Source organism: Oryctolagus cuniculus, chromosome 1 (assembly GCF_964237555.1).
Source record: "Oryctolagus cuniculus chromosome 1, mOryCun1.1, whole genome shotgun sequence".
Classification (NCBI taxonomy): Eukaryota; Metazoa; Chordata; class Mammalia; order Lagomorpha; family Leporidae; genus Oryctolagus; species Oryctolagus cuniculus.
The window spans coordinates 83,376,617-83,400,520 of record NC_091432.1 but is presented as its reverse complement, the minus strand read 5'-3'; the positions used below and the strand labels follow the sequence as shown (position 1 = coordinate 83,400,520).

Below are 23,904 nucleotides of genomic sequence, written 5' to 3'. Positions count from 1 at the left end.
TGAGTGCTTAGCAAGTTTGGCCAAGGAATATCAAGTAGATACCAGGGCTACAGCAACTGCTAACAGGATGACCTTCTTGAATCTCATTTGCATAGCAACGAGATGTCACAAAGGCATTAAGTCTGAAACTGCAATGCTGTTTCTAATCCATGCTTTATTTTGTTGTGACATTAAGCAAACTGGTTTTTCAAGTAAAAACAGAAATGGTTCCAGCATGGGGGAGGGCCTGATGCATGTTATAAAATAGACTAGAAAAGAGATTTGCAAAAAAGAGCCACTGAGTCAGTCTTTGAGCAAAAGCAGCTGAAAAGCAAAAATAACTTTCAAGGGATATTTCCCAATGTAAGACCAAGTAAGTAAGTTGCTAGCTTTTGTCAACTGATTCATGCTATTTGAGACCAAGAATTATGCTCATCTACTTACAACAGGCAAACCAATATATCAATAAAATGAGCCAAACTCTCTCAAAGTACATCTGTTACAGCTTTAGGCTGTTGTCTATATTTATGCAAAAGCCTTCAATTACAGTTTCGGATTTACTGTCTTAAGAAACTGCATTTACAAGTATTATCATCATTAGGTAATACTAGGGGAGGGAGAGTGGGGGCTTTTACCTCTGCCATTGAAGAATCCAACTTTTAATACACTGGATTAAATTACGCATACAAAGTTGAAGAACAAGGAAAAACAGCATTGTAAGTCAAGTTCTATATTACAAGTACTTACAAACTGAAAATACATTTGATAAAATCTTGAGTATTCAACCTCGACTTTAAAAAAAAAAAGAAATGTTCCCAAGCTGCAAATGTCACAAGTTCATTTCTCTCCAAGCCTTTTACATCAAATTTAGACTTCAAACCGAGTCACAGTGCAATGCAATGAAAAACAACAAAAAGCCTTCTCCATGATGCCTTGAACTACTAAGACAGTTATGCTTGTCTCACTGCAGTAATTACCAAAGAACATAAAGATATTTATTCACTTTTGCTATAAAGACAGCAAAAGGAAAATGAACTTTTAGCTGCCTATTGCTCAAATTCCTAAACTTCCTTTCTGAAAGCATAAAGAATAACTTTTACCTTAGTGATTTTGACAGACTTCAAGTTATTCAGCAGACATCATGAATTTACTTTGGGCAATGAAATTAATATTTCAATAAGTCTTCTTCCATGAAACAGGAAGCCTTTTAGTAATGACCTTGGACTGGATAATAGAAAAAAAAAAAAAAAAAAAAAAAAGCAGGGTCCAAAGCCAGAGGGTAATTGTGATTCAAAGACTCTTTTATGCAAATAAGACCCTAATCAAGCTAATGCAATTTTCTACATTTTATCTCCCATCTTTTTATTTACATTCAGCTCAGAAGCCAACATCAGGAAACAGTACATTTCTGATTTCTTGATTCAGCCTCTCAGCCATGGAGAATGGTGGCACGACAGTCACCAAGAATCTTATAGGGGTAAAACAAGATGGGTCAAGAGCAGTTCTGAAGTTATTTCTAGCAGGTGGCCAGTTACTCAGGCAGAGTAAAAAGGGGACCCTGGTTAACTTTCCCATTGTAGTTCTGTCTTCAAACAGCCTGAAAAGGAAAAGTCATGTCCAACAGGGGGCACACTCAATCTCTGGGGGCATTCAATTTGCTTCCTGCTGACTGGAGTGCACATGCAGATCTTAGAAAGTTACGCAGGCCGGCACCATGGCTCACTAGGCTAATCCTCTGCCTGTGGCGCCAGACCTCAGGGTTCTAGTCCCGGCTGCTCCTCTTCCAGTCCAGCTCTCTGCTGTGGCCTGGGAAGGCAGAGGAGGATGGCCCAGGTCCTTGGGCCCTGCACCTGCATGAGAGACCAGGGGGAAGCACCTGGCTCCTGGCTTTGGATCGGCGCAGTGCGACTGTGGCAGCCATTTGGGGAAGGGTGGGGGTGAACCAATGGAAGGAACACCTTTCTCTTTCTCTAATTCTGCCCGTCCAAAAAAAAAAAAAAAAAAAGTTACGCAGGCCCAGAACATGCTATTTCAAAATATGGTGTATTGGCATACTGAACACGTTGAATGGAAGGAAATCCAAAAGTCCTCAGAAGTGAGATCTTCCTGACCTTCTCCCCTTTCATCTGCACTCCTCCACCCCACAATTCAAAGAAACCAGAACTCCCTTTCCCAAGGAAAATCCTAGTAAGTAGAAATCTTACTCTAACCTTGCCCAGCCGTTCTGTAGGAGGCGGTCATTAAGCAGTCTTCTTGCCTACCTTGTCTGAAAGTAGATCATAAGATTCTCATTCTACAAGCAGAAGGAAGCGATGCTACACAGACAAGGTTTGTTGTGCTTTCTCCTCAGTTTACTACGATTAGATCAAGCCTATATGTCCAACTGCATTTCTACATGGCTGTCTATCTTCACTGAACCCATGCATAAAATAGTCAGATTTGGGTCCCGAATTGTGCCATTATGGGTAAAGCTCTCGCATACCATCCTGGTGTCTCATATGGGCACTGGTTCAAGTCCCAGCTGCTCCACTTTTGATCCAGTTCCCTGCTAATAGCCTGTAAAAGCAGTGGAGGGGGCCGGTGCTGTGGTACTGCAGGTTAAAGCCCCAACATCCCATCTGGGTGCTGCTTCAAGACCTGGCTGCTCCTCTTCTGATCCAGCTCTCTGCTATGGCCTGGGAGGGCAGCAGAAGATGGCCCAAGTCCTTAGACCCCTGCACCCATGTGGGAGACCTGGAAGAGGCTCCTGGCTTCGGATCGGTGCAACTCTAGCCTGTTGCGACCATCTGGGGAGTAAACCAACAGATGGAAGACCTCTTTCAACCTCTCTCAGTAACTTTCAAATAAATAAAATAAATCTTAAAAAAAAAAAAAAAAAAAAAAAAAAGTGGAGGATGTCTCAATGGCTTGGGCCCCTGCACTAACATGAGAGACCCAGAAAAAACACCTGCATTCAGCATGGCCCAGCCCTGGTCATTGTAGCCATTTGGGGAGCGAACCAGCAGATGGAAGATCAATCACTCCCTCTAACTCTTTCAAATAATTAAAATAAGTCTTTAAGAAACAGCTTTCCCTGGGTCTTTTAATCTTCACTTCTGAAGGCTCCAATATTACGTAGATCTTTCTATTTAAAAAAAAACTGATAATGACAGATTAAGATTCATTTATTTGAAAGGCAGAGTTACAGAGAGGCAGAGAAAGAGTTAGTTCTTCCATTTGCTGGTTAACTCTCCAAATGACTGCACCAGCCGGAGCTGTGCCAATCTAAAACCAGGAGCTTCCTCCACGTCTCCCATGCAGGTGCAGGGGCCCAAACACTTGGGCCATCTTCCACTGCTTTCCCAGGCCATAGCAGAGAGCTGGATCAGAAGTAGAGCAGCCAAGACTTGAACCGGAGCCCATATGGGATACTGGCACTGAGGGCAATGGCTTTACCTGCTATGTCACAGTGCCACCTCCTATTATCAATTTTATTTCAGACCTGTCCAGAAACCCTAGGAGGTTGAGGAAACTTTTCATACCTTACAAAATGAAACCATATTTGCCATGCACTGGCAGGCATTTTAAGGGTTACTGTAGTCTAAAGAAGCTAAATGATTCTCCAGCATCAGTGCAGGATCACAGTAACTGAATAACACTGGACACATGCCAGAAGCTCAGCACTCCAGTAAGGAAAGAAAGATGTTCCCAGGAGTAAGAGGTACAGGCTGTAGATTTAGATAAATCCAGGTTAAGATCCTGAATCTGACACTTCCTGAATGGTATCACCTTGGGCGAGTCATTCATTAGCTATGAGCCTCAATATCTTCATTGGCAGTATCTTCATTGACAATAGTATCTGCCCGATAGCACTTCTAGAGATAAGCAAGCTAATACACATCAAGTTCTCATTGACAGTAGTTGTTACTAATAAATGCAAAAAAAGATTGAAACTGTAAATAGTAAAGTTCAAAGCAAATACAAGTTACTATTATTGTCAAGAATTCCTTTGTAATACTCACCTATGAATTCAGCACCAGCTGAGCATTGGAAAGTTTGGAATCATTTATTTTTTCAGGATTCTTTATGCATATTCTTTAAGTTACTTCCATAAACTTTATTCATCCTAAAGTACAATTTGCATAATCAAGGTTCTCTGTAATTAACCACATGCACATTATTTGTCATTGCTATCACTGTTCTTATTCAAATAATTCAAGACAGTATAGTCCTGCATGAGTTTCTGAAAATTGGATCAACAGCAGTTAGAACAATGGTTCCTAAAGTTCCTGGATAAAGATGAAATCAGAAGTTGAGTCCTCCATCTCTAGCATACCTAGGTGAGTTCCTGAATAAGCACATGATCTAAATTTTAAAAACCATGTTTTGGGGCTGGCACTGTGGCACAGCAGGTTATCGCCCTGGCCTGAAGCGCCAGCATCCCATATGGGCACCACTTTGAGACCCAGCTGTTCCACTTCCTATCCAGCTCTCTGCTGTGGCCTGGGAAAGCAGAAGATGGCCCAAGTCCTTGGGCCCTTGCACCCACGCAGGAGACCTGGAAGAAGCTTCTAGCTCCTGGCTTCAGATGGGCACAGCTCCAGCAATTGCGGCCAGTTGGGGAGTGAACCATCATATGGAAGACCTCTGTGTAACTCTTTCAAGTAAATAAATAAATCTTTAAAAAATAGAAGAAAATCATGTTTCTTAGAAACAAAACTTCGAGATATGCTAAGTCCACCTTTCCAATCAGAATGCCATCTATTATTTATGATTCCATATCTGGAAGTTCCAGAGGTGTTGTGGATACACTTGGAGCAACTATTAAATGGTTCAGTTACTTAAAGATTTCAGAGGCAGGTGCTTGACGTAGTGGTTAAGAAGTTGCCCTGGGCCAGCACCTTGGCACACTAGGTGAATCCTCTGCCTGTGGCGCCGGCATCCCATATGGGCATCGGGTTCTAGTCCCAGTTGCTCCTCTTCTAGTCTAGCTCTCTGCTGTGGCCCAGGACATTGTGGCCATTTGGGGGGTGAACCATCGGATGGAAGACCTTTCTGTCTGTCTCTCTCACTGTCTGCAACTCTACCTGTTAGATGGATAGATAAATATAGATAATAAATAAATAGAAGTTCTTCAAAGCTCTTTCCAATTACATCCTCCTCCTAATGTGTACTCTGGGAGGCAGCAGGTGAAGGCTCAAATAGTTGGGTACCTGCTTCCTACGTGGGAGACACAGACTGAGTTCCTGGCTTTGGCCTATCCCAGTCTTGTCACAGGCTACTGGGAAGTAAACCAGGATGGGAGACATCTCCTTCTCTTTTTCCTCTCTACTACCCACCATGTCTGTCTCTTCTTTTCAAATAAAAAATCAATTAAAAAAATTATTTCAGCAAGAAAGTTTCTATTCTTAGTAATGAAGTTAAAATATTTTGAATTTAAACAAGTTTATCATGGAACAGACTGTAAAATTAACATAATTATTTTAAGTTTTTGTTTGGGAGGCAGAGACAGAAAAAGAAGGGGAGAGGGAAGGAGAGACAGAGACAGAACTCTCATCCACTGGTTCACTCTCAAACGCTGGCTACAGTAGAAGCTGGGTTGGGGCCAAAGTCAGGAGCCTAAAATTCAATCCAGGTCTCCCACGGATGACATATTTTCTGCGATAGCCATAACAATGAAATGTTTCCCATCAGAAAAACAATGTCAAACCATGCGAGATTTTCAAGTAACTACAGTGTAGCTTAACATCTCCAGAGTTTACTAACATACCAGGATCCCAACTCAGCTTTCCTCAGGGATATCAATTAGAAAAGGGATTAGAGAATCCCAGAGAAAAAGTGCAAAGGTCTAAACCCAAACAAAGGAGACTTCCACCGTCAGTAGAAGGTCACCAACAAGAAACTGCTGGAAAGTGGTCAGCAGAGCATCATCTACACAGCCTGCCCATTTACTTTCTTTCCAGTTGAGTGGTAACATTGATCATACTATTTAGACTCAGCACTCACAGGCTGCTCCAGCCTGCCCGGAAATCTGCATGGAAGCAAAGGATCAAAATGCCCTTTCATCTAAAGGACTGTGAATTAACTCTCTGCCTTTTTAATTACTCTCAATTACTTTCCCACTATTTATAAGGATTTTTTTTTTTTGCATAACAAAATCCAACTCTAATCAATATATGCAGTATATCCCAGCTGATTAGTGTAATTCTTTCTTCACCATGATGCTGGAGTTGTGCCAGCCTTACCTAGCACACAATTAAATGCCTGGTAAGGCCTGCTGCTGCCCAGCAGGCCTCACGAGTTAATAGGGAAAAAATGGGATTTACATTTGCCTCTACCAGCCCCTGTGTGCCCTTGTTCTCCTTCTCATCTGCTTACAGACACGTACAAAGTATGCCTGGAGAAATAAAGGCCTGAAACAATCACACAAACCTAAAAAGCACAAGAGCATGACAAAGAGATTTCCCAAGTCTAACTCATTATCTTATTTCAGTAAAGCCTTCCAGAAATAAGATATCCTTCTTCCTATCCATTATGCCAATACTGAACTGTAAGCAAATTCTAAGCCTAGGAAAGACTCAGGGATCCAGACTCACCTAAACTCAATAGTATGAATTATGATCAGTGTACCTTCAAGCCAATTTTCAATAAACACTGATCACTTAATAAGAAATTAAGAGCATTACACATTTCTCATGCTCCCATGGATTTGGTGTTAATGAGATTTTGTTTGTTAAGCTCAAATGACAAAGTGTCTAAAAGACAGGCTCAGCTTTTCCAATTTCTATTCATTCTAGAAAGTTATTGAACATTTTTGTAAAATGACATTCCCAAGACACACACACACTTTCGCATGCTGATTTTACTAGCCTGCCCCTCAAATAATGCATAGAGTGCAGTGTAAGTGAAAGAAAGGGAAGGAGGATTTGCAATGTGTAAAGTCTTGTATTTTCATCTACTCTAGTATTGACTGCCAGGTAACTTCACACATTTATTTATATACAGGCAGCATTTATTATGTACTGGAAACTCTACATCTGGTCCTTAAAGCAAGATTCTCTAGCCCACAATGATCAGAATAGGGTGAGCGACACCCCTTGGGACCTCCTTGTCTGAGAATACACTGGAATGTCTCAATCACTTATAAGGAACCTTGTATTCAAGTTAGTGTAACAGTAACAGCACAGGTGTTAACAGATGACTTAATTTTTGAAAATAGAAAGACTCCAGAGACCCTTGAAGTAATGTTTCGTGGTTCCTTGACAGAAAGTGTAACACCAATACATGCTCTTATCTTCCAACCTATTTTACCTTTGACTGTGAACCTCAAAATGCATGAGAATGTACCATTAGGTAAGTAGTTCCTCTATCAGGTCTTTCTCGAAAGATACAAAAAGGTAACCAAACATAAGAATATGTTCTGCATACTTTGTGTCTTTACCACACTCATCAAGAACTTAAAGACAAACCAACCAATCAAGAACCTGGCTGTATCCATCTGGAGGACCTCTCCTTCAAGTAGAAAATGGCCACCTCTACTATACCACATCCCCTAGTACCAGAATCATAATGTAGTCTCGACACCTCACCAGAATGTATACTGATATTTGGTCACAGATGCTAAGAAAGCCAACAATCACTACCCAAGCTGGACGCAAATATGGTCACTCTATTTTAAATATTAAACACTGCAAGATGTAGTACTAGTAAGAGTGGAAGACCAAAGGTTAACATGTTATACCACTGACTCCTGGGAACAATGGTCTTTAAAGGAAAGCTACACTCACAAGTAATTCTATTAAAAGGTACATAGTAATGGTATTGTGATAGTAATACAAACTGTTGTGGGTACCAGGGTGCAGAGGATGAAGAAGCAACCTAACAGGTAAGGTTTAAAGTATTCAAAGTGATACAGGGTTCCCACCACTGACAACAGGAGCTAGGGAGGGTGGGGAGCCATAGAGAGACTAACAAGCACCAGGAGAACAAAAGGCAGGAGGCAGCCTGGGAGGCAAGAAGCCCTAAAATTGAAATTGCTTCTCAGGATGCTCCAGAGACTGAACAGGGCTGAGTATTTAGTATCTTCACCGAAGGACTGCTATTGTCAGAGGTATATTTCTGGGTTGAACTAGCCTGGCCCAACTCTCTGGAAATTCTTAAACCTTAACACGTCTCCAACTTCTCCATAAAAGATGTGGACATTTCTGTCTTCTCCAACTCTAATGTTTTCTCTCTCAGGTTTCCCTCCGAGGTAGCTTCAAGTTGTATATTGAGGGAGAACATCAAACTCTTTTATCATAAACTTGAAAGAAAAATGCACGTTCAAAATGCATAAGTCTTGTCTCACTTCAAGAGATTCAACATAAAAAAAACACATAAGACAGAAATTAAGAATACTATTTATAAAAGATTTTGTCACCAACCTGCTTAGTGTATGTTCCCCTCATTGAATGACTGTTATTTGCTCTGAAAAATATGATCTAATCTCAACATTTAAAAATATATCTTTTGCCCCTCTCTCCTGATCTCTCTCTTACCCTCTCGCCCTTTCCTCCCCTCCACCCCTGCCAATAAACCTTTCCTCTATCTCTGGTGTTTGGTGTGTTCTGTGGTGCCTTACATTGGTGCCGTGACTTAGATCCAGGCTCTTCCATTGATCTTGCTCTCTCCTTGGGATCTGAGCTGCTCTGGGGTCCTAGATTTATGCCAACCACAAAACACATCCTCAGACCTCCTTCCATGCCACTAAATGCTCTGTGATCTTCATCCACAAATCAGCCATTCAAAATCTTGAGGTAAGATGGGGAACGGGGAATTCTCTCACAGCAACCTCTACCATGGGTTGTGGTTCCACTCTGCTTCATCTTGAAGTCCTGGTACAGGCACCACAAACTCCCATGGGCTTTATGCCTTCCAAGGGCCTTCTGCCTTTCCACTGGCTCTATGCCTTGGGCTCTGTTGGGTACGTGGGTGACAACCCCCACTCTGTTCCAGTACCCTCCCCATCAGCCATGACCTTGGGGATACCCCATATCCACCAGTCTGACTCCACGGGTCACCAGGGGAACTTCTCCATCCAGCATTCCACCCATCCCTCCTCTGTTGTCTCCTCCCTCAACAACCAGTCCATGTTTGACCCTAACACTATTCAAGAACTTTATCACTTCTGTGAGTGTTCAGGAAAGTGGAGGAAAATCTCCTTTGTCTACGCTTTCTCCTACCCCAGCTCTAAACCTTCTCTGGCTCAAGTTCTCTTAACTTCCAAAGCTCTCCCTAAAAAGCCAAACCCCTTTCTTCTATGTTCACAGTTCTGACTCTCACTGTCTCATTGTTCATCCCCCTCCTGCCCAGGAATTTCAACCTTATCTCAGAACCAGCCCTTGTCCAAAGCCTATTCCCCCTGCCTTATCTATGATCCGAACACTCTCCTCTCAGAGAGGCAAAGGCAAGCTTGGGAGTGGGCCCTCTCCATGCCATCATCCCTTGCCCCTCCCCTTCCTGTCCTAATTTTACCGTAAGAATAGCAAGGAAGCTGCAGTCCATCCTCCTGAGCTCTCAAGTCACCTATCCCACCCTTTAGATGGCTCTTTTATGAGCAAGCCAGACAGGATAATCAGATCTTTTGATGGGTTTTGTCCCCACTTTGTAACTGAACATCAAGCTGAACTCACCAGGTCTCCTCAATGCCTAGAGACTAGTCCCATTAGGGAGCATTTCCTAGATATTTTGTCATTAGCTCTGAGTTAACAGCCAAATCTAAAACTGCCTCTCTTTTCCTAAACCTCCCCCCTAACCTAGCCACCGTGGCATCTCTCCCACCCTGCACCAAGAGGGCCCTAAAGCCCTCTACCCAGCAGTGTTCACATTACCCTGAGATATATCTCTCTCCCAGCCTATGTGAAAGAATGATCAAGACTACTGGCCCTTCAACTCAACAGGCTTACCAGGTTAATTACTATTTCAGATATATTGCATTTTCTCTAATTGCCCTTTATTCTATCACCTATCAGATTCTCCTCCTCAGGAATCTCTGGAGGCTTGCCAACCTGCTCTGGTGGATGGCCTCTCCCGTTAAACCTAACATAATGGTGAACAATCTCCAGTGGACTTCCTGTCCCTGGCACATCGGCCCCTAGCCCATAGTCACCCTTGGGACCTGTCCGGCAGCTGCCTGAGCATTTTGTTATGATAAATGCTACTGATACAAGTGTGCAAAAGTTTAAAAAGTCTAATGATCTTGTGTTGTTATCAGACATGATGGTTATCTCAATGAGAAAGGGCCAGAGGCCTAAAAAGGTTAAATGTTTTATAAAATCCTACAGGTGCTTTCAAAATACTATGTGAAATAAGCAAATGCCTCTTTTTGTTGGTTAACGAGTTTATAATTTTAAAACATGGCTATTGAAAGTCTTTTGTCATCCACAGTTTGTTATCCACCAAACGCTAAAAATTAGATCGACTGCTCGTACAGCTAAAACACTGTTGGTTCTGTGTTTAACTGTGTCTTCTTATAGGTTCTGAAGAATTTTTTCCGGTGACTTCTATTGTATTCAGTACTTTGAGATGGCTCTGTAAGCAGATAAAGCCAATAAGGCACTACAGGTTCCAACTGAAAGTATGGTTAATCGAGGTTACTAATAGCAGAAAGTAATTCGAATCAATTGGTAATTTTAAAAACAGTTAAAAATTTTAAGAAGCTATTACTGAAACTGCTTTATCATTCTATCTTGTGTGTTATGTCACACATGTACACATATTGTACATCTACATGGGAAAATTTGAGAACCATTTTAACTGGCTTATAGATAAAATATTGCTCATAAATTTAAACTGCTAAAATTAATCAAAGATACATTTTGGTTCATGTGACCTGAATCTCTGTATCCAATGTTTTAAATTTGTAGAAAAACTAAAAATGTTTAAGTCATTTACATGTTTGTGTTTGAGTTTGTTGGTCAAACAGGTTACACTGTTAGATATCTGAGACATTTCCAAATACATGTGTTGTCTTAAAATTTATAGAAGGCATTGGACCTTCTAGTAAATGTTCTCATAAGTTGTTATTTAACAGTTAAAATTGCTTACTATGTTTTCATTTGATATTGCTGTTGTCAATAATCAATATGAGAAGCCTGACTGGCTCCCTCATTACTCTACTCTAAGCCCGACTTATTCCCTCATTTCTCTATTCTCTTCGAGGTGGGAAATGGCTCTATACTGAAGGACTCTCCAGGATGTACAATTTGATCTTTAGGCTTTATAAAAGTGATAGCTAACATTTTTCTATAGTAATAGCATAACCAAGATGAAAGCTTAAATTATTTCACGCCTAGATTTACTTCGCCATGGGCAAAGTAAACAAGCAGAATCTTTCAGACCAAACAAAGGCAGAGAAAGCTTTTCTCAATGGCATTAACTCAGAGAAAAACCACTATCAGATTATACCTGTGACTGTAGACTTCTGGTTTGGGTCACCAAAGATTAAGAAATGGGACTTGATCACCCCCTTGACTTGCATCCTCCTAAAGGTTTCCTCTGGTCTGCTTTAACACAAACCAGAGGAAGAGAAAACCAGGCATCAGAGGTATGTAAAGATAGATGGCAGGCCAATTAATGGCTGCTTTACACAGTGATCTGCCATCCAGGAGACCCAACAGGCCAGTCCACTGCATTGGTTTTCGATGTGGGAAGCCAGGGCTTCAGCAGAAGTCAGATTATGAAGAGCCCTGGCCGTTCTGCCAGCCAAGAGTTGGTTCACTGGAAACAGAACTGCCCTTCTGGAGTTGAAGGGTCCCAGGACAGAGCCACAGATCTTGTTCGCTCTAAGTTGAAAAGCCCTTCACTCGGCCCAGCTTCCAAAGTAACCACCACTGATGAGAGGATTGCCAAGTAGGGTCAAGCAATATTATAAGCAGAACTGAAATTTCCTGTTAGAGATGCCACCTGCCTTTACCTGGCCAGCTCTCCTCGCAGGCCAGCTAGGTAATGGAATACAGGGATATACTCGTCTCCCCACCCAGGAGATTGTAGTTTGAGTGATCGCCCCCAAGTCAGTAGGAAGTAGCTTTAAAGATAGATCTTTGTCCCTCCACCCCTCCTGGACTTTTGGGATTGATGGAATCCCATACAACACTTTCTTTATAAAAAAGAAAAGTGGGGGAATATTAGTAAAATGGTGCAGTCTTATCTATGGCGTGATCTACACCGCAACACCATCCTAGGCTCTAGCCCCTCAACCACCATTGCTAGAAGCCAGGTGACCCCATGGCCCAACGACAGGTGTCAGCTCCACCCCAACCCTAATGGAATTTGCTATTTCCCTACCCCTTGCAAAAGTATAACAGGACCTGCTTTCAACACAGGTGCCCTCTCTCCTGATCTCTCTCTTGCCCTCGCCTCTCAGGCTTCCCCCATCTGACAATAAACCTTTCCTATCACATGATTATATATATATATAGTTTTAAAAAGTGAATAAGCCTAGATTGCTCTTAAAGAAATATTTAATTATTTATTAGAAAGGCAGAGTTATAGAGAGGGAGAGACACAGGTCTTCCATCTACTGTTTCTCTCCCCAAATGGCTGCAATGGCTGGAGCTGTGCAGGTCTGAAGCCAGGAGCTTCCTCTAGGTCTCACAGGGGTGCAGAGGCCCAAGCACTTAAGCCATCTTCCACTGTCTTCCCAGGCACATCAGCAGGGAGCTGAATCAGAAGTGGAGCAGTTAAGACACAAACTTGAGCCGCTGTGTCATGCCAGCTCTGCCAGTGGAGGCTTAACCTACTATGCCACAGTGCCAGCCCCAGCTTACTCACTTTAATAATCATAATAACCATTGATGAGCTATATGAAAGTGGTTAATCTCCTAAAATACCTGAATTTCCCCATCTCTTTGGAGAGGAGGTATAGTATGTTATTAATTCTACCTATGTAACAAAAATATATAAAGTGCAAACTGAATAGAATGCATGCACTGCTGAATACAATTTGGGAATAAAGTAATGCAAGTAATTACACATATAGTATCTACACTTCCATGTGAAAAAATTATCTAATTATTGGTAATTCAAGATCTAGGAAATTGATCTGGCAACATGTTTTTATTTTCCATTTCCTGCTCAATTACCTAGATTGTCCAATTTCCTCAGAGTAGTTGTCTCGTGAATCTAAATGTAAGGTTTTCCTGTCTTTTGTTAATCCAGGGACTTCCAAGCAGATGCAATGACTTCATTCACCGTGTTAGTGATTTCACACCACACACACATTATGATCTCCTTTATGCCTATTTAAGAAAATACCATCCAGCTGAAAAAGTTAGCTTTTGCAGGGTCAAGCAACATTTAATATACCATAGGCAAAAATTAGTCCAAGGTAGTAAGAGCACTCAATACACTTTTGCCGACAGCATGGACTTGAAGAGCCCAGCAAATGCTTTTAGAGGCTAACAATGTAATGTGTACTTAGTTTAACCAGACTGTGAATGATCTGCTGTGTCTACAGGAAAGATGGAATGCTAGATTACTTTAAACAGCTCCTAGCTAGAGACCATACCTATGAAGATGAGGAACTGAGGAATCTTATAAAACCAGCTATTCAAATTAATACCAGTATGGGAGACAGCCCAAATTTAAATTGTAAACAGGTTCTGACAAATCCTTAAGGAGTCAGTGAACCATGTTTCTCTCTTCCTCACCTGTCAACATTCCCAAGTTATTTCTACTAATTGCAGTACTTTCAAGCACTTATAATCTAAAATGCAGTTAAAAAGAAATATATCCCACAACAGGGATATTAAGAAAGAATTTTCCAATCTTCTGTATTATTGGAAACTTTTTCAACCCAACAATCAAGAATTAAAAAGATTTGTATGCGAAACCACCAACCACAAAACTATACAGGATTCAGAGAAATGTGAATTTAAGCATAAATTATGTCATCAGGTAAATATAAAACCAGTTTTAAAGATGAAATTACTCACAAATTACTTCTAGATTGCTAGAGCATAAATTTCACTATAATATTAGTACTTCTGCAAAACAAGGATTGGGAAATACAAAGTACTGAAACCATGCATTCGCTCTATGGGAATAGCTATGAAACAGAAGAAAACATCATCCTACTCTGTCCCAGAGCAAAGAAAAAAAAAATTTTAAAAGCACACAGTGCTGAAGTCAAGAAGCACAAAATGGCAAACGGTCAAGTTCCAACAACTAAAACAATCCAAGACATTATGAGCTTTTAATGAGTGAAACACGCCATGAGAAAGAAAACTTCTGTCAATAAATCCCAATCCGTGTTCACTAATTAAACCATCTTACACAGTGTCTGCATATGTAGACACCAGGCTTCAACATTTCTTAATTATATTCAATTCCAGGCATATTTTTCCATTTAATTGACATTCTGAAATGCCTTTACAGTCCTATCAGATAGGTACCAAATTCTCAAGGGAGATTACCACACACTTCTGAATTCTGACTCATCTGATTGAAACTGTTATTCTCAAACATTATGTTAAGTTTGGGAAAGATTCACCTCTACTCCATCCACAACAGGAGCAATGTTAAAGGCGTCTGCAATTGGCCCACTTTCATGTGTACATTTCTTTGCAGTGAGGTGTTTCTACAGCTAAGCCAATCTGACAAAACCATAGCTACAAAACCCAGCCAGGCATGGGACCATGCCACGTGAATCACACAACACAACTCTCAACCCCTCACAGCAACTGCCATCATTTAGTCACTCAGAGCCAAACTGATAATTTCAAGCCAGATTTAAAAATAGACTTCACATGTCCAAAATATTCATCACCTACTTAAGACTTTGAGACAACAGAATGTTTAATAGATGCTCTCATTTCAGAAAAGATCAATCCACTCCTCTTCCTAAGATATAGCCTCATTCTGCTTTTAAAGCTAACCCACATGCACACACAGGGTTCATACAATAGAAAATACCTGACATTTACACTAGCATTAAGCACACTTGTCACTAGCTTTAATCTGTATGACTTGGCATGCTTTCAGATGTTTACAAATAAGTGATGTTCAGTGATATTTAGAAATATTAATAATTTAGTTTATTTCAAAATGTGAGACATTAGTGGCTGCTGAAAGTGCTTTCTTTTTAGCCTTCCATGGTACTGGAAGTCTTGATTTTTATCATTGTTGGGAATTCAATGTAATTGAAATCCTGAAGTTACAACTGCACTTTATTATCCTTTCATATCTGTACCTCATTCAAGAGGTATGCTTTTCTCCAACACCTCAAAAAAAAGGATAACTAAAATATTATTTGCAATTGCCCTGCAAAGCAAAAACAAACAAGTCATGGTGAATATTCAAGGTAAAAATTCTAGCCCTTTTATCCACAGGCTGAAGGCTACCATTACTTGGTACACCATTTACTTGACTATCTTCATGTTTTAAAACAAGCAACAGATCTAAGTACTACATTCTGAAAGGACGGAACACCTCAGAATATATGACAAAGCTCACCTTGAGATTCGTAAGTAAGCATCAAGCATAGGAAGGCAAAGAACTAAGAATCCACCAGATGCACCTGCACGCAGGCTCCCAGACATAGTCACAAAGCCTAAAAGCCCTGTTTGAACTGGGGGTTTGGAGAACAAGATAATGAAATAAGAGTCTGAAATTCTACAGCCTTCTGAAACCACTGAATTACATCAACATCAAATGTGGCCTGTCTTGTGAATACACTCAACCAAAAGTGAGTGTTCTGAGTCTCTAAAGAAATGAAAGAATGAATTGTATGTCTTAACATTAAAGATTCCCTAAGAACTATTAAACTGGGTCATAATCAGTTTAGACTCCTCCTAAAACTTTGCTGTAGCTCCTATTCTTCTCTCTCTGCTCAGAGACATTGTTCTATCATAAATAAATACTTCCATCTGTTTTCTGCAGTACACACCTGGGTACCCCCCATCACCCCAGCAAAACAATAAATGCACAATAGCAATGGATATATTTCACTTTGAATCCTGCTTACTGCCTTGTAAAAGACAAACTGACTCAGCAAATAGTTGTGAAGTGAACTTCAAAAGAAATGAACATTTAGTGAGAGAGAAATGACCTTGAATTCCATGTGGGGTGCTGGCATTGTGGTACAGCAAGTTAAGCTGATGTTTGTGGTATCAGTATCCAATCTGGTCCACTTCTGATCCAGCTTCCTGTTAAAGTGCCCAGGAAGGCAATGGAAGATGGCCCAAGTCCTTGGGCCTCTGCCACCTATAGAGACCAGGATGGAGAGTTCCTGGCTCCTGGCTTAGTCCTAGGCCAGATCTGGCAGTTGTGGCCATCTGTGGAGTGAACCAGCAGATGGATGATCTTTTTCTGCCTTTCAAATAAATCAATTTTTTTTTAATTTGGAAAAAAGTGACAATTTAAAGACATGTTTAAGAGTTAAGGAAATTTTAATTAAACAGGGTCTATGATTCACAGAATTGAAACTGAAAGCATACTGAGGAGTAATACAACAGTTTTCTCAAGGATCCTTTTCAGGTCACCTGTATGAATTTTCTGCCCTAGGAAGGCAACATCCCCACAACGCGCTGTCCAGCAACTCCCAGACTTCCCCTGGAGTCTCCACATTGACATGTATCTTCCCAGTGAAACAAGTAACACTTTGCTTGTATAAAGAACTTGAGTATTAAGTACTAAAATATTCTGATCATGTTAGTACATTCATTCTTAATTTTTTTTTTAATCCCAGGAGGCAGAGGGGCAGACATGCAAAGAGAACAGGCAGACATCCACTGGTTCACTCAATGCCCTCAACACCACCTCTTGCTGCGTCAGGAGTAGGAACTCCCAGGTGCACAGCGGGAACCCAACTACTTGAGTCTTCATCTACTTTCACCCTGGATACTCATTAGCAGGAAGCTGGATGTGGGAACAAAGTCAGGTATGGAACCCAGGAATGTGGAATGTGTGAGTCCTAACCAGCCTTTTAACAGGCTAGGCCAATGATCTATCCCCCATTCTCAAATGTTCATCCCTCCCACTTAACAGGGAAAAAACAAAAACCTCAATCATAAAATAGGTTGAGGTAAAGATTAACCTGGAAATGCTACTCCAATTTGAACTACCAAAATGGGTAATCTGTCACTGTTAGATATAACTGATAGCTTATTTTGGTTGGCCAGAAACTGGCTCAAAGCCACTAGCCATGTGTCAAAAATGTTCAATAAATCTGATGCGTGGCATTGAGCTGAAATTCATAAAAGATAAGCTATCCTAAAATTATTCTTGGAAAGAAATTTGTGGAAGGCAAAACAATGTTAAAAATACAAGGGTAGGGCCTACACTGGGGCTCACTAGGGTAATCCTCTGCCTGCGGCCCCAGCACTCAGGTTTTAGTCCCAGTTGGGGCGCCGGATTCTGTCCCAGTTGCTCCTCTTCCAGTCCAGCTCTCTGCTGTGGCCCAGGAAGGCAACGGAGGATGGCCCAAGTCCTTGGGTCCTGCATCCACATGGGAGACCAGGAAGAAGCACCTGGCTCCTGGCCATTTGGAGGGTGAACCAATGGAAGGAAGACCTTTCTGTCTCTAACTGTCAAAATAAACAAATAAATAATTAAAACAAATACAAGGGGAAAATCATACTGAATGTGTAGCTACTCTGCAAGTAACAGAAGAACAAATAAATTTGACAAGCCTATAGAATCAAATTGACCAACACACAGACAAGATAGTTACTTCCAGAGTTTTCCCAGAGGAAGGTATCACCCTCTGGTAATCCTCAAAAGCCAGGCTATAAAATACAGATGCAATCCTCACAATTGTGTAGGAAAATTCTGCTAATTACATACTCAGCAATTAGAGATCAAAATTAACATTGCAGAAGGGCCTGCGCCGTGGTGCAGGTTAATCTTCCAACTGTGGCACAGGCATCCCATATGGGCACCAGTTCTAGTCCCGGCTGCTCTTCTTCCAATCCAGCTCTCTGCTGTGGCCTGGGAAAGCAGCAGATGATGGTCCAAGCCCTTGGGTCCCTGCACCCACATGGGAGACTGGGAAGAAGCACCTGGCTCCTGGCTTCAGATCAATGGAAGGAAGACCTTTCTGTCTCTCCCTCTCAGCCTGTAATTCTACATCTCAAATAAAATTAAAACAAAAAATTGCATTGCAGAACACCTTACCGATAAGGTGAGTAAGCTATACAGGAGCTATGTTTCTTTAATACCTTTCAGGCTATGTAAATCTGTGGGAATAGGAGGCTTGCCTATCTTCAGGAAGGAATGAGCCAGGACACAAGTCTTCCATGTCTGTCGTCAGATTTCTTTCTTTTAAAATTTTCATTCCAACTCTGCTGTTTGTCACAATCAGCAGACAACAATTCATCAATAGTCCTTCCTAAGCAATCAAAGGAAATCAATCAAAATGGACTGGCCCATCTGATCCCATCAGGTGATCCTATTCTGTGCTCTGCAGAAACAAAAGACCTGGGAATGACCCACAGTGGAACAAACATGGCCACTGTTACCATTTTCCTTCCTGCTCAGGAGGGAAAAGCCAACACTGCTGTCAACTGGACACATGTAGATACACAGACATGTCATACCCAGATCCACACCCAGAAAGATGAAGTCATATGGTCATTTTGTGTTGTGAGTTATTAAGGTAGCATAACCACACAACAGCCACCCATGGCGAATGCTCCTCAGACCAGCTGGTAATGACTAAACACCCTCTCCTTACCTGTAATTGCCTACTTCTTTCTATTTGACGTAATTCATCAGCTAAATTAGAGTAGGTCATTCTGCAGCGTATGAAGCAAGCAGGGATAACACAACCTGACACATCAAAAATGTTATGTGGGCTGCATGAAAAGTCCCTGTTTTACATAAGGCTGTGGGCTAGCAAAATAATCATACACTATACAGGTCAGTGGGCATCCACTCTGTTTATTGCTACTCATTTCATTTCTGGGTAGCTCAGCACAACTTTAATTGCTATGGAAGAGACAAACTAGGTTCTGACTATTAATACTATATCCAAAATGACTGCCAAGGATCAGAATAACATTTGAAACAAAGAAAGAAAGCTTCATAGCCAGTCACTGGTGAACTGATACTGGTCATGAAAATCCTGCAGACAAGAAACGAACCTACGGAGCAGCTGACCGATTTCTGATCTGAGCCAGCTGCCTTTCACGTGGAGTTCTTGGTGTGGTTCAGCTATGAAGACATCATAACTGGACAGTTCTGGGAACTTCACATCCAGAGAAACTGGCCTCAGCATATTGCATACTCTAAGTTCCAAGCAGGCAACAACAGAGAATGATGACTGAATGCCAGCATTCGGTTTAATTTTAAAAGACAACTTTACTTGTTGTAAAAATGTTTTTAAAAAACCCTTCCCCCATTCCAACTCTATTAGATAGAAAGCACATCAAAGCGCTTTAAGTTATTATGCATTTTTTTGGTCTTTGTCTCTTGGCGCCCTCCTTTTCTCGGCTGTTCTTTATTCTCACTGTTCAACTGCTCCAATTTAGGAATCAGAACTTAAAAGCAGAAGCAATCGGCTCCGTCTGTGCAATTTCTAGAATTCTGCAGAATTTCATTCTCTTCACCCTCCTGTCTCTTCCTTTTATTCAAACCACCCCAATCACACTAGAAGATCATGCTAGCACCGGTTCGATAAACGTGAAAAGTTGTTCTGCGCAAGCCTGAGGAGGCGAACGCTGGGCTCTCTGATCGATACCGGGATGCGGGCGGGCGTGCGTCTTGGTCCTCAATTCCTAGATGGCGGGCTTCCCTCTTCCACCACCTGACTCTGCCTCCTTGATCAGGGCAAAGTCCTCTGCAGTCTTTTTTGCATTTATTTTAACTCGGCCCCGATGCAACCAGAGAATCTAATCCTAGCAACAAAGCCAGGAGCACAAATCCACCGTGATGAACTGGTCGGCCCGCTCCCCCCGCCCCCTTCCTCCCACCACCCCGACTCGCCTTTGAAAAGACAAACGTCGGGCCCGGAAAATTAATATGTCCGAGGCGAGGAGAAAAAGCGGTGGAAGACAAGTGGCCAGGAGACGTTTGGGTTTTGTTCGCTCATGGGTGTCTTTTAAACATCAGGGCCTCACACGGAGAAGCCCAAGCCAGTGTCGCCCCCCGTGGGAGCGTCGCATCGCACTAGGCGCTACCCAGACAGCTCGCCCCTCCCCCCTTCCCGCGCGCCCTCGGTCGTCTGGCTGAGGCCCGGGCGAGTGGGGGAGGTTCGCGCGGTTTGTCTGACACTTGTAAATGGAAGTGGGATCCAACTTGGAAACAAACGCGCCGGAGTCTGGGGGCGGGGAGGAGTGGGAGGAGGGGAGAGGAGGAGAAAAGACTCTCTGGAATCATTAGTACCGTCCCGGTCTCTCCCTCCCTCCGGCAGTGGCTGCTGCAGGTTGGCCCAATGCGAAGCCGAGTCTAGTCGGCGCGCGCAGCTGGCCAGACACCCGCGGGCCAGGGCCACCCGCCGCCCACGCTCAGGGGAACCTCTCCTGTCCGTACCCTCCCCCAGCCCCGGGGTCGGTGCCGGTTCCTCGCAGCCGATTCCCCTGCGCACACACAAGCTGCCCATCCCCTGCTCCGCCTGGCTTGCCCCCATCAAGCCTGTGCCGAGCTGCAGCCTCAGGATGCCACCGCTAGCGCACACACCCGAGGAACACCCCCACCCCGCCTCTCCTTGCAGGCTATACAAGTGGCCCCTTAGCTTGCAGCCAAACTCTCGCCACCCCCGCTTCCTTGCCTCCAGCTCACCCCCGCCCACGAGCGTGCTGCAAAAAGTGAATAAAAGTTGCTTTCGGCGAAGCTTAATCGTGGCTAATGTTTAACCATTTCGGAAAGCACACGCGACACAAGTCCGAGAGAGCGGAGGGGAGAATTCAGACCACAGCACTGCTAAAAATACCCGGGCTCGCCACTTCCCGCAGGCTCTGGGGCCAGATGCACTTTAGCTCAGCGACCCCCACTGGCGGAATCCTCACGCTCCAGTCGCGCCGAGCACAGCCAAGCCGGTCCAACCCCCCCTTAGCTGCCTCCTCCGCTGCGCTCCTGAGACCCTCCCAACCTCTCCCCTCACCTGGTTCCAACACCCTAGACTTGCACACACACTGGTCCCAGCTAGGGGTGCACCCAGTGCCTCCCAGGGAAGGATCGCTGAGCGCGGAGCCAGTGCGCCCTCGCCTTTCCACCCCGACATGGAGAAGGCTGCTTCGCACCCTCCGGGACGGTCAGACCACGCTGCTTTCTTTTCAAAGAGCCGCAGCCATCCCGCACGCCCGCCAAAAAACAAGCCCTTTCCCAAAGCATTGGGTTTCCCTCTGTCAAGACAGCAGGAACAGCCTCTCCTCCTGACCACTCTCTAACGGCTGTCGCCCCAGTCTGAGAGCCGCTGCCAAACTCAATGCATCACACCCTGCCCACGGCCGCTGGAGGACGGAGTCGGGCACGGGGAAAGGACCACAGACCGCGTGGGAACCTTCTCCCCTTCCTAAAGGGGAGACGGGGCTCCCTACTCCTCTCGGTGCCCGGAGACAACCCAACTTGCGCCTTCGCGTCGCCCAAGTGCTTCCACTGGTATCTGAACATACCCACTGCGCCCGGCAAGCACCGACTCCCAAGCAGGCTCCTTGCCTAGACCTTCTCATCCACCTGCCGCGGGCGGGTGGCCCGAGTTCCGGGAGGCGTCCTGCAGGGATGGGTGCTTCCACCTCCAAGCTCTCTTGCACCCCCGCCCCAAATCCTCAGCTCCAAACTTAGCCAACTCTCCGTGTCAACCTCTGGGCTCCTGCCGCAGGGCCGAGCCTCCCGCCCTTTCTGCTGGTAGCGGCGGCGGCCCCCAGCTCCAGGCGGTACCGAAGCTGGAACTTAACAAGGTGAAAAGTTTCCCCCACGCGCTGTGCCGGCTCATGCTTCCCGGAACCCACCTCGCAGCCCATTTACACCTGGAGCTGGGGCTGTGCTTGGGCAGGCGCGCTTCGGCCGGCGCACCAGGCAGCTAAATAATCGCGCTAACAAGCCCCCACGCACCCTTGCCTCAGCTGGCGATCCACGGCTCCACCTGGCGCTTCTCCCGTGGTCTTCCTCTCTAGGTGCTCTCGCCTAGGGCGAGCCGGGCCACACGGTCGCCTCCGCCGCAGTGCCTGCGCGCGCTCCCCGGGACTGGGATCGCGGAGAGAGGCGCTCGGGACGCCGCCGCCGCCGCCGCCGCCGCCGCGGCAGATCGGCAGGCGGAGGCGGGAGGAGGAGAACGGCCGCGGGAGGAGAGGGCCGGGGGCGCGAGATCCCAGTCCGCATCCAGATCCCAGCGCAGCCTGCCGGGAGGAGAGCGTGCTCCCGCGTCTGCTCTGAGCCGCCGCCGCCGCTACTGCACGCCGCCGCCGAGCTGCTAGGGGCTCCCCATCGCAGCCGGCGCCGACGCGCGGCCAAGCCCCACTCTCTCTCTCTCTTTCTCTCTCGTCTCCCCCTCTTGCTCTCCCTCGCTGTCTCCTCCTCCCGAACCGCGAGCGAAAGGGGCGAGGGGGAGAGAAGCCTCGGCGTCGGGGATGACTCGGGATCTCTGAGCGCCGCACGGGGGAGCGGGGGCGGGCGGGAGGGGGCTGCGGGGGCGGCGCGGCGAGCGGGAGGGCGCTCCGGGCGCGGGGCCTGGAGCTGGGCTAATTTTAGAGCGCGAGTCTCCCCGCAGCCCTCTCTCGGGGCCGGAGGATCGCACCAGCGTGCCTTCTTGTTGCTGGAGGAGCGTGCTGCCGGCTTCCCCGAGCTCGCTCACGCCGCAGCCCCGGGCAGAGAACGTGTTCCTCCCTTAGGACAGACGAGGAAACTGAGGCGCCACGAGGTTAACGTGTTGCACCTGAGGTCCAAAGTCTAATTTGTAGGGTGGATATTAAATCATCAAGCGGGGTGCCTCTTGCTTCCCACACAAGGCTACTAGTCCCCACACATACTTGGATCCTGGTATCCTCCCAGTACCTTGTGGCAGAGGGCATTAAACAAAAGAGGTTAACAGGGTGTGCATCCTCTTCCCTCCTTAGCCTCCTACTTGGAGTAGTGGTACTTTGAAGGGGCATGGTGATTGGTTTGGGGCTTGACTTACAAGGCCCACCTTTCGGTCTTTCTTCACCATCCACGCAAGTCCTGGGACTCCTTGATCGCGCTGTGCGCATCCCTGTCCCCATCCTATGCTGCTGCAGCTTGGGCCCATCCTCATGCCCCCACCCCACCCCACGCCACCCCACCCTGTCTGTGTATCCTCGCACTTCCGCCTTCCCCTCCTGGCACAGAGGCAGACTTGACACCCTCCTTCCCCCCTGCAGCACCCACGCGGCAACTCACATCTGTCTCCAAAGCAGGCGTGCAAGCCAGCGCTTTGCCTTGGATGCTCTCTCCCAGGCGGTTTCTCCCTCAACACTTACCATTGGCATGGAGGGAGAGGCGTGCCAGGCCTGCAGATCTCGTCCCCAGGGGAACTCGCTCCTTTTGGCGCACCGTGACATTCTCTTTTTGGAAGGAAAGTAGAAGTTGATATGAGGGGCTTTGTGCTCAGTCACTAGAACAAGCCCTTTGAAGAGCACAGTGAGTTTACCTTTCTGGCTTCCAGGCTCCCAACCTAGGACTTCTGCTCTGGATGCAGCTTCACAAAGGCCCCCATCCCTCCCTGCCAGTGGAAAGTTTCCCTTGAAAGCCTCCAGCAGCCTCGCTGCGTTGACTGCCCCATAAAGCACCGAGCATGCTCTGGTCACTCCACCCTGAGAGTTTAATGGGAATACTAAGGAGCAGTGACAGCTCCCCATACATCAGCTAATTTGGGGGTAATAAGCATGATGTTACCAAGGGCTTCATTGTCACGAAGGCCAGAAGATGGATCTGAAGTGAAGGGAACCACTAACAGGGCCAGAAAAAAACTGACACCTGCTCTCCAAACTGTTGTCCTTTGGATAATTTTATTCT

General features: G+C 45.0%; 1 protein-coding gene across 6 annotated transcripts in view; it reads right to left on the bottom strand.

Moving 5' to 3' along the window:
• The window catches only part of FAT3 (FAT atypical cadherin 3), a 682,631-nt gene extending 660,106 nt beyond the window's left edge, over positions 1-22,525 (bottom strand). For 5 of the 6 annotated variants that reach the window (XM_051850335.2, XM_051850349.2, XM_051850359.2 and 2 more), the window contains exon 1: positions 21,988-22,525. The gene's annotated coding sequence lies outside the window, so the exon portion shown is untranslated. Of the gene's footprint in view, positions 1-21,884 lie in introns of all 6 variants that reach the window. The other variant, XM_051850343.2, reaches the window with a different exon arrangement.
• Positions 22,526-23,904: the final 1,379 nt, after the last annotated feature.